At 40.2% G+C, this 12,254-nt stretch overlaps 1 pseudogene; it reads left to right on the top strand.

Annotated features, from left to right (window-relative positions):
* The window catches only part of LOC106578318 (TBC1 domain family member 24-like), a 41,287-nt pseudogene that overhangs the window by 20,296 nt on the left and 8,737 nt on the right, over positions 1 to 12,254 (top strand).

Raw genomic sequence — 12,254 nt, 5'->3', positions numbered from 1 at the left:
TATTTGCATATTATTAGTGGATTTGGATAGAAAACACTCTGAAGTTTCTAAAACTGTTTGAATGATGTCTGTGAGTATATCAGAACTCATATGGCAGGCAAAAACATGAGAAGAATCCAACCAGGAAGTGGGAAATCTGAGGCTTGTAGTTTTTCTTTCTAATCTCTATCTATCAAAACTACAGTGTCTGTGGGGTCATATTGCACTTCCTAAGGCTTCCATTGGCTGTCAACAGCCTTTAGAAACTTGTTTCATCCTTCTACTGTTACTGGGCAGAGAATAGGAGCTCAGTCAATCAGTGGACTGCCTGGGACCAGTGAGTTGTTTACTGCGCGAGCACGCTGGCACGCCGCTCCTTCTTTTTCCTCTGTAATGAATACGCTATTGTCCGTTTGGAATATTATCGAAGTTTTATGATAAAAAGACCCTAAGGAATGATTGTAAACATCGTTGGACATGTTTCTACGAACGGTAATGGAACATTTTGACTTTTTTACACTCGCGGGTTATGCCTTTGGATAGTGATCTGAACGTGCGAACAAAAGGAGGTATTTGGACATAAATATGGAGTATTTCGAACAAAAATAACATTTCTTGTGGGAGTCCTGGGAGTGCATTCCGACGAAGATCAGCAAAGGTAAGGGAAGATTTATAATACTTTTCTGAGTTTAGTTGACTCCAGAACTTGGCGGGTAACTGTTTAGCTTGCTTTGATGGCTGAGCTCTGTACTCAGAATATTGAAAAATGTGCTTTCGCCGTAAAGCTATTTTGAAATCTGACACAGCGGTTGCATTAAGGAGAAGTGTATCTATAATTCTTTCAATAACTGTTGTAAAGTTTATCAACGTTTATGATGAGTATTTTTGTAAATTGATGTGCTCATTCACCGGAAGTTTTGGGAGGCAATATATTTTCTGAACATCACGTGCCAATGTACAATGTTTTTTTGGGATATAAATATGAACTTGATCGAACAAAACATACATGTATTGTTTAACATTGAGTCCTGGGAGTGTCATCTGATGAAGATCGTCAAAGGTTAGTGATTCATTTTAGCTGTATTTCTGGGTTTTGTGATGCCTCTCCTTGCTTGGAAAATGGCTGTGTGGTTTTCTTGTCAAGTTGATGTCCTAACATAATTTAATGTTATGCTTCGCTGTAAAGCCTTTTTGAAATCGGACAACGTGGTTGGTTTAACGAGAGTCTTATCTTTAAAATGGTGTAAAATAGATGATTATTTGAGAAAATTGAATTATGGTATTTTTGTTGTTTCGTATTTCGCGCCCTGCTATTCCATTGGCTGTTGGCTAGGGGTCCCGCTGGCGGAATGGGGTTCCGCTCGCGGAACGTCTGTCCTCAACATTAACTGACGTGCCTAGTTAAATAAAGGTTACTTTATTTATTTTTTTAATAAAGCCATGGTACATTTACATGATTATAGCAACATTTTCATATCACCGATAGGCTATATCACCGCAGATATGCAATATTATCGTCGCTATGCTGTAATGTCGCCAAGCCCGACCCATTGGTTCACTTCCTACTTTACCCTGTATTGGGCCCAGTTTACCATACTTATCTTACTCTGTACCTTTACCCACAGTCTCGGCTACCATACCTACCTTACCATAAAGGGGCAATCTGCAATTGGTAGGCTATTTTCCTGCCATTGTTAAATATATTTGAACTTACTCTGCAGATTATCTGTGGTGTTGGTGCTTCAGCTGGTTGGAATTTGAGACAAAATATCCACAGGAAAGTATTATTAAACAGACTTCAAAACACTGCTCTGTGTGTGGCCATCAATATGTGTTTGCTCATGACCGAAGGTACAACCACAAGACGGCGGTACATGCTCGCGATGCATGTATACTAACTGATGTTCACATGGTTTTGTGCCAGTTGATAGAAATGTTATCTTCAGTACCGGTGCTTTGGGTAAACAATATTTTCCTGTGGATATTTTCACTCAAATTAGGAACAGCTGAAGGACCAACCGAGCAGACAACCAGTAGAGTAAGTTGAATTGTAATTTGAATGTCTTGTAAGGAAAATATCCATGATTTTGCAGTACTTTTTTGTTTTCAGATTGTTTACCAAGAATTGGTATCAAAGTCTGATTTATTAGGCAAGGTTCAGTTATGAATCAGCAATGCCCTTATCCTTGTCATTGTAGAGTCAGTCAGAGCTACCCAAAGTACATCACTAGTGGCCATAAAGACTACTTTACAGCTAGTGAAAAATGCTGATCTTTCAGACTCAAATTCACACATTTGGTTTTTCAATAGTGAATGGTTTAACTTTCTGAATAATGCTACATAGAAATAATTGACCAAAGAGACACTGCAGTATGATTATTAAAAAATATCTGAATCTGACTATTAATTTAAATCTGACTTTAAAACACTTATGGAATGTATCATGCTGTAGGCTAAATGTAATTTTGTTGCATTTTCAGTTGAAAAGGTCCCCCTTCCTTTTTTCTTTTTCATCTTTAAGATACAACATGATTGATAAAGGGAAGCTTGTGTGGTTTTCATATAGATACTTGCACGCATGCATGGCCAGATTGTGTAAGTCATGTGATATGTAATCGTGGTTGTCCATTCCTTTTGTCCCAGGTTCTACGCTCATGTCGAAGGCTATGAGCCCACTCTGCTACTCATCCGGACCTGCGAATCTGACGTAGGGACCTTACACACCCTTACAACTTGTGTGTGCCCTTACCCCCTCATGTAGCAACATAATGACAACCACAGCAATAGACAAGTAACTATCGAGCTCACAGGATTATGGCATGGAGGATCAAGTGTTTTAAATCCACAGTTGAGTCAGTTTTTCAACCATATTGATATGGTAAAGACCTTTAATGACATATATGGATACATGTACAGTATGCCGTATCTACTTCTTATAATAACCATTTTATTGTGACTGAATAAAACAAGTTTTTGGGTGCAACCCTGTCTCAAACTGTCCTGTCCCTATTTTCCTATTCTCCTATGCCTTCTAACATTGTCCCATCCTTTTATTTTCTATCCCACTTCTCCCATTGATGCTACTGTAATACACCCTCTCACCATGCCCTGCATTGTCTATCCAGGTATGTGGAGCCTTCCTCTCTACAGATTGGGAGGAGCGAATGCGAGGCGGGAACAAACTCAGCTTCTTTGGGACTGGAGAATGTTTCATCTTCAGGGTGTTGTTTATTTCCCTATTCGCTTTCATTTTCTCATCCAATTAGGCTATGTGAACCCACCATTCTTTGCTTTTATGTATTATTTTTGAGTAGTAGCATGTTTTGGGGATTCCTTTGGGTGCGTCCCATATATACTGAACAAAAATATAAATGCAACAATTTCATTGATTTTACTGAGTTACAGTTCGTATGAGGAAATCAGTCAATTGAAATCAATTCATTAGGCCCTAATCTATGGATTTCACATGACTGAGAATACAGATATGCATCTGTTGGTCACAGACACCTTAAAAGAAAATGGGCCTCACAATGGATCACTTACGGTATTTTTGTGCATTCAAATTGCAATCGATAAAATACAATTGTGTTCGTGGTCAGTAACTTATGCCTGCCCATACCAAAACCCCACCATTGGGCACTCTGCTTACAAAGTTTACATCAGAAAACCGCTAGCCCACACAACGGCGGTTGTGAGGCCAGTTGGATGTACAGCCAAATTCTCTAAAACAATGTTGGAGGCGGCTTATGGTAGAGAAATTAACATTACATTCTCTGGCAACAGCTCTGGTGGACATTCCTGCAGTCAACATGCCAATTGCATGCTCCTTCAAAACTTGAGACATCTGTGGCATTGTGTTGTGTGACGAAACTGCACATTTTAGAGTGGCCTTTTCATTGTCCCCAGCACAGGGTGCACCTGTGTAATGATCATGCTGTTTGATCAGCTTCTTAATATTCCACACCTGTCAGGTGGATGGATTATCTTGGCAAAGGAGAAATGCTCACTAACAGGGATGTAAACATATTTGTGCACAACATTTGAGAGAATGAAGCATTTTGTGCGTATGGAACATGAAACATGAAACATTACATGTTATGTTTTATATTTTTGTTCAGTGCAATTTCGCCTCAGAATTGTCAAAGAAGTGACTAAGAGTGGGAACCAGGGGGCAAGACTTACAAATAGTTTCTTTCAGCCCGTCACAATAATTAGCCTCCTTATCACAAGTCTGGCCTCCACCCACTGAACAGAAAAGCATATCAGATCCAAAATAAGTGATATAACAAAATGTTATGTAAACTTTAGAGAGGTTTTGCTGAGTGTACCTGAGCTAGAAATAGCTTCAATTCCAAGTCCTAGCGTGAATTATTAAAACTATTGTGGTGTGGATGATGCGCAGCTGTGTGCTCTGTTGGTCTGCCTGTGGACAATGCCCCACATACATACACACGCACACTCAACAGAAACTCATGTAACTGGAGCCTAACAGTACAATGCCACCTGATAAGGCCCTCACCTGACACCACATACAATAAGATAAGGATCGAGTTCTATCAGACATGCATCGAGAGAGAGAGAGGCTGGGGAGAGGGATCAAGGGAATGAAAAAGCACCAATTCTGACAGAGTATTCAGTGTCCAGCTTGTATCTGAAAGATTCAAGGTAACCCCTCCAGTATGAAGATCATAGAGATGTAATGAATATGGCCACCAGTCAGTCCACCCATCACACAACATTGACTTGAAAGGGTATTCCTGTTCTAGTAATTATATTTGAATGATGAGCATCCCTCCCGGTTTGTCGGTGTAGCTGAAGCCGGAGATGGAGAGGTATGAGTGGGTGGTGATCCGTCACCCGGAGCTGGCCTCCACCATCAAGGCCCAGAGCAGTGAGGTCCCTGCCGAGGACGAGGCTCCCCCGACAAGCAGAACTCGGACGGCAACAGCCTTCCCGTGGAGAGGCCGGCCGCTGACCCATCTGATCGCCCTTCCTCTCAACCCGACACTTCCATCTCAACTCCAGGAACACCTCCATGTTCATGGCGGGCAACTTTGACTCCATCATAGTGCGTGAGTGGAGTCCTCCTTGTTCTTAATCGATCAAACTAGCCAGAGTGAGTAAGATGTTCTCAAGTCTATATCAGTCATTGATAAGGACAGTACCACAATTAAACTAACTGAAGATCCTTGTGGCCCTTGCCTGTGCCTCTTCTTCCTCTCAACCATTGTCTCGCTTCCTTAATTGATACATCCGATTGGCCACTTCACATACCTAGATTAAGATAATTTTCCTGTCTTAACTCCTGCTGTTCTGTCTCCTGCCAGGGGGAGGCGAGGGCAACGCACTGTACATCGACAGTGAGCTAAACCACGGACGCACAGCCCACTGCACCACCTTTGACAACCCACCGCTCTGCTCCACCGAGAGCTTCCAGGTGGCCCTGCTGGAGGTGTGGGGCTTCAAGGACACCATGGCCTCCGATAGACAGATACACACACAGACACACACAGACACACACACACCCCAACAAGGGCCTGATGAAGGTACCTGCAGTATCAGAACAAACCAGCAAATTCATTTATCCATTGAATTCTATATAAATATGAAATATTTGTATTTATTCATGTAAAACAAGTATCATATTCTGAAAGTATTTTTATTTGTGATTCTTTTTTTACACATGTTTTATTATTGTATTACTATTTTTGTTGACTATCATTCAGAGGATTTTGATGGCGAAAAGCAGCTCTGTTGTTAAAAAGGCCTTGTCATCATTTTACACACTCAAGTAACTTCATTTCTGTATTCACTTTATATCCACTCCTTAATTTGTGCAATCTGGTTATGCACCAAACCAACCGCCAAAATCGTAGTAAGTAGGCCTATAAGGCCTGTATTCACTATATGGAACACATGCAGTCTACCCAGCTGTCAGAACTGGGGTCTATTCAAATGAATTGTTCACCGTGAAGTGTGGCTGTTATGCGGCCATATTCTCACCAGATGTACTCTTAGCTCTGAGCACAGCAGTTCATTAGAGAGGCCCCTTTGTAAAGTATGTGAATATTGTTATTTGAATGTGTTTTATTGATAGTGTGAAAGGGTTATCTGGTGAGATGAAGGCCATATTCACGTCCCTCATCATTTAGGTGCACAATCTGTGGTAAAGCTATCTGTGTAAGTAATGCAGTATTCATCTGTCTCTCTCTTTCTCTATCTGTCCTACAAACAATATCATCCAAGAAATTGCAGAATATGTACGTTCTTGTGCAGAGACTCAACTGTATATCATTGAATATCTGTTGTATTGAAGAAAGTCCTCCAGTGAAGTATTGATTGAAAAATTACAGATCATCATACAGTCGAAGTCGGAAGTTTACATGCACCTTAGCCAAATACATTTAAACTCAGTTTTTCACAATTCTTGACATTTAATCCTAGTAAAAATGCCATGTCTTAGGTCAGTTAGGATCACCACTTTATTTTAAGAATGTGAAATGTCAGAATAATAGTAGAGAGAATGATTTATTTCAGCTTTTATTTTTTTCATCACATTCCCAGTTGGTCAGAAGTTTACATACACTCGATTAGTATTTGGTAGCATTGCCAAATGTTAAATAAATTGTTTAACTTGGGTCAAACGTTTCGGGTAGCCTTCCACAAGCTGCCCACAATAAGTTCTTTACATTTTTTCCCATTCCTCCTGATAAAGCTGGTGTAACTGAGTCAGGTTTGTAGGCCTCCTTGCTCGCACATGCTTTTTCAGTTCTGCCTACACATTTTCTATAGGATTGAGGTCAGGGCTTTGTGATAGCCACTCCAATACCTTGACTTTGTTGTCCTTAAACCATTTTTCCACAACTTTGGAAGTATGCTTGGGGTCATTGTCCATTTGGAAGACCCATTTGCGACCAAGCTTTAACTTCCTGACTGACGTCTTGAGATTTTGCTTCAATATATCCACGTAATTTTCCCCTCCTCATAATGCATATCTATTTTGTGAAGTGTACCAGTCCCTCCTGCAGCAAAGCACCCCCACAACATGATGCTGCCACGGTTGGGATGGTGTTCTCCGGCTTGCAAGCCTCCACCTTTTTCCTCCAAACATAACGATGGTCATTATGGCCAAACAGTTCTATTTTTGTTTCATCAGACCAGAGGACATTAATCCATGTGCAGTTGCAAACCGTAGTCTGGCTTTTTTATGGCGGTTTTTGAGCAGTGGCTTCTTCTTTGCTGAGCGGCCTTTCAGTTTATGTCGATATGGGACTCGTTTTACTGTGGATATAGATACTTTTCTACCCGTTTCCTCCAGCATCTTCAGAAGGTCCTTTGCTGTTGTTCTGGGATTGATTTGCACTTTTCGCACCAAAGTACGTTCATCTCTAGGAGACAGAACTCGTCTCCTTCCTGAGCGGTATGACGGCTGCGTGGTCCCATGGTGTTTATACTTGCGTACTATTGTTTGTACAGATGAACGTGGTACCTTCAGGCATTTGGAAATTGTTCCCAAGGATGAACCAGACATGTGGAGGTCTACAATTTTCTTTTCTGAGGTCTTGGCTGATTTCTTTTGGTTTTCCCATGATGTCAAGCAAAGAGGCACTGAGTTTGAAGGTAGGCCTTGAAATATACTGCTCAAAAAAATTAAGGGAACACTTAAACATCACATCCTAGATCTGAATGAAATAAATAATCTTATTAAGAGACTTGTCCCGAAGCCACTCCTGCGTTGTCTTGGCAGTGTGCTTAGGGTCGTTGTCCTGTTGGAAGGAGAACCTTCACCCCAGTCTGAGGTCCTGAGTGCTTTGGAGCAAGGTTTTCATCAAGAATCTCTGTACTTTGCTCAGTTCATCTTTGCCTCAATCCTGACTAGTGTCCCAGTCCCTGCCACTGAAAAACATCCCCACAGCATGATGCTGCCTCCACCATACTTCACCATAGGGATGGTGCCAGATTTCCTCCAGACGTGACACTTGGCATTTAGGCCAAAGAGTTCAATCTTAGTTTCATCAGACCAGAGAATCTTGTTTCTCATGGTCTGAGAGTCTTTAGGTGCCTTTTGGCAAACTCCAAGTGGGCTGTCGTGCCTTTTACTGAGGAGTGGCTTCCGTCTGGCCACTTTACCATAATGCCTGATTGGTGGAGTACTGCAGAGATGGTTGTCCTTCTGGAAGCTTCTCCCATCTCCACAGAGGAAATCTAGAGCTCTGTCAGAGTGACCATCGGGTCACCTCCCTGAACAAAGCCCTTCTCCCCCGATTGCTCAGTTTGGCTGGGAGCCCAGCTCTAGGAAGAATCTTGGTGGTTCCAAACTTCTTCCATTTAAGATTGATGGAGGCCACTGTTCTTGGGGACCTTCAATGCTGCAGAAATGTTTTGGTACCCTTTCCCAGATCTGTGCCTCGACACAATCCAGTCTTGGAGCTCTACGGACAATTCCTTCAACCTCATGGCTTGGTTTTTGCTCTGACATGCACTGTCAACTGTGGGACCTTATATAGACAGGTGTGTGCTTTTCCAAATCATGTCCAATCAATTGAATTTACCACAGGTGGACTCCAATCAAGTGTAGAAACATCTCAAGGATGATCAATGAAAACAGGATGCCCCTGAGCTCAATTCCGAGTCTCATAGCAAAGTGTTTGAATACATATTTTTAATACATTTGACAAAATTTCTAAAAACCTTTTTTTGCTTTGCCATAATGGGGTATTGTGTGTAGATTGATGAGGAAAAATAATAATTTAATCTATTTTAGAATAAGGCTGTGACGTAACAAAATGTGGAAAAAGGGAAGGGGTCTGAACCTTTTGAACTTCAACTACCACACAAATATTTTAAAGAGCTGTCATCACTAGATGCACAATCATATTTCTCTTCCCGAAAAATTACCCTAAAAAGTTCTGTTTCCTTATTAATTCAGCATGAAAGATTCAGAGTTGCTTTGCTTCCTAAGAGTGTTGTCCACCTGATCGTGCCTTTTATTCCCATCTTCTGACAGAAGTTCACTTTGTACTGTCTTTTTTATTAAAATTTTCACACGCAACAACTGTAGTTTAGACATTTTTGTGATCCAACTGCCCCACAATCCAAAGTAATCAGACCAATTATATTACCAAATTGAATTTACTACGTGTAACTGCTTTCCTTTAAATAATAAAGTTTAAAAACTTCTTCAGGCTAGGCGTCCTGCTAGCAAGACAACTTCCGGTGAAACTGGAGGGCACGCAATTCAAATAAATAATCATACAAATTATGGATATTTAACATTTAGGAACATACAAGGGTCTTATATCACTTAAAAGCTTAAATTCTTGTTAATCTAACTGCACTGTCCGATTTACAGTAGGCTTTACAGCGAAAGCATGCAATTGTTTGAGGACGGCGCCCCACATCAAAATATTTTTCCACCACCACAGGTTTCATAAATTCACAAATAGCAATTAAATATTCACTTACTTTTTGAAAATCTTCCTCTGATTTGTCATCCAAAGTGTCCCAGCTACAACATGTAGTGTCGTTTTGTTAGATAAAATCCTTCTTTATATCCCAAAAGGTCTGTTTAGTTGGCGCCATCGATTTGAGTAATCCACTCATTCAACATGCAGAGAAATGAATCCAAAAAGCTACTGCTAAACTTTGTTAAAACAAGTCAAAATATGTTTCTATTTAATCCTCAGGTACCCTAAAATGTAAGTAAACTATAATATTTCATACGGAAAGAAGTATGTTCAATAGGAAAACGATATTAACAGGTGCGCGTCCTCTTCGTCGTGCGCGCAGACTGATTTCCAAGTGTGTATTCCAGTACTGAAACTCATAATTCTTCCTCGTTTGGGAAGAAACAAGCCTGAAACCTTGAACATAGACTACTGACGTCCAGTGGAAGCCATAGGAATTGCATACTGGGAGCTGAATCAAATCTTTTCAGTATACGTTCTAATGGAAGAGCATGGGCTCAAAAAAAGATTCAGGTTGGTTTTTCTTTGGATTTTCTCCTACCATATCTATTGTGTTGTAGTCTCCTACATTATTTTAACACTTCCACAAACTTCAGAGTGTTTTCTTTCCAACGGTACCAATTAAATGCATATCCTGGCTTCAGGGCCTGAGCAACAGGCAGTTTACTTTGGGCATGTCAGTCAGGCGGAAAATGAGAAAAATAGACACTAGCTGGAAGAAGTTTTAAACCTTTTAAACTTCTTCCACTACCAGAAAAATACTTTTAACCTGTTGGGGGTAGGGGGCAGTATTGACACGGCCGGATAAAAAACGTACCCGATTTAATCTGGTTACTACTCCTGCCCAGTAACTAGAATATGCATTCGGATAGTGTCTTGAACGCACGAACAAAACACCGCTATTTGGATATAACAATGGATTATTTGGGACCAAACCAACATTTGTTATTGAAGTAGAAGTCCTGGGAGTGCATTCTGACGAAGAACACCAAAGGTAATCAAACTTTTCTAATAGCAAATCTGACTTTGGTGAGTGCTAAACTTGCTGGGTGTCTAAATAGCTAGCCCTGTGATGCCGGGCTATCTACTGAGAATATTGCAAAATGTGCTTTCACCGAAAAGCTATTTTAAAATCGGACATATCGAGTGCATAGAGGAGTTCTGTATCTATAATTCTTAAAATAATTGTTATGCTTTTTGTGAATGTTTATCGTGAGTAATTTAGTACATTTTTTGTAAATTCCCCGGAAGTTTGCGAAATTCAAAACCTCAGAAATGCTATAATTTCAATATTTCAAACATACAACTATTTTACACCATTTCAAAAGATAACTCTCGTTAATCTAACCACATTGTCCGATTTCAAAAAGGCTTTACAGCGAAAGCAAAACATTAGATTATGTTAGGAGAGTACATAGCCAGAAATAACCACACAGCCATTTTTCAAGCAAGCATATATGTCCCAAAAACCAAAAACGCAGCTAAATGCAGCACTAACCTTTGATGATCTTCATCAGATGACACTCCTAGGACATTATGTTATACAATACATGCATGTTTTGTTCAATCAAGTTCATATTTATATCAAAAAACAGCTTTTTACATTAGCATGTGATGTTCAGAACTAGCATACCCCCCGAAAACTTCCGGTGAATTTACTAAATTACTTATGATAAACGTTGACAAAATACATAACAATTATTTTAAGAATTATAGATACAGAACTCCTTTATGCAATCGCAGTGTCAGATTTTAAAATAGCTTTTTGGCGAAAGCACATTTTGCAATATTCTGAGTACATAGCTCGGCCATCAAGGCTAGCTATTCAGACACCCGCCAACGTCGGGGCTCAGTAAACTCAGAATTACTATTAGAAAAATTGGATTACCTTTGCTGTTCTTCGTCAGAATGCACTCCCAGGACTTCTACTTCAACAACAAATGTTGTTTTGGTTCCAAATAATCCATAGTTGTATCCAAATACCTCCGTTTTGTTTGTGCATTCAGGTCACTATCCAAAGGGTAACGCGCGAGCACATTTCGTGACAAAAAAATTCAAAATGTTCCTTTACCGTACTTAGAAGCATGTCAAACACTGTTTAAAATCCATTTTTATGCGTTTTTCTCGTAAAATAGCGATAATATTCCAATCGAACAACGTTGTATTCATTCAAAGAGGGAAAGAAAAAATGGTGATCTCGCGTGAACGTGCATTTCCATTCCCTTTGTCCTCAGGCAGTCCACTAACAAGCAGTGATCCTATACTTTGTCCAGAGACAGGTGACCCCCCAATCCACTTTCTGGCGGCTTTAGAGAGCCAATGGAAGCCTTAGAAAGTGCAACATAACCCCACGGATACTGTAGTTTCGATAGACAAGCAAAAGCAAAACTACAAAATCGCAGACAGGGCACTTCCTGCTTGTAATCTTTTCAGGTTTTTGCCTGCCATATGAGTTCTGTTATACTCACAGACACCATTCAAACCGTTTTAGAAACTTTAGAGTGTTTTCTATCCAAATCTACTAGTAATATGCTTATTCTCGTTTCTGGGCAAGAGTAGTAACCAGTTTAAATCGGGTACGTTTTTTATCCGGCCGTGAAAATACTGCCCCCTAGCCCCAACAGGTTAAAACTTCACCAATGCCTCTTTGTCTTCTGTACTCTATTATTACAGTTTACATATTCTGTGGTGGTAGGATGAGTTTAGTAATTTGTAATGAAAAATGTGACCTACCTGCCCTACACACTAAGTAGTAGGGTTGATATAGTATATAAGGTGTCTAATCAAAAACAATTTTTTGGACCAATT

The sequence above is a fragment of the Salmo salar genome, chromosome ssa19 (assembly GCF_905237065.1).
Source record: "Salmo salar chromosome ssa19, Ssal_v3.1, whole genome shotgun sequence".
Taxonomy (NCBI): Eukaryota; Metazoa; Chordata; class Actinopteri; order Salmoniformes; family Salmonidae; genus Salmo; species Salmo salar.
This window is presented reverse-complemented; position numbering and strand designations above follow the sequence as displayed.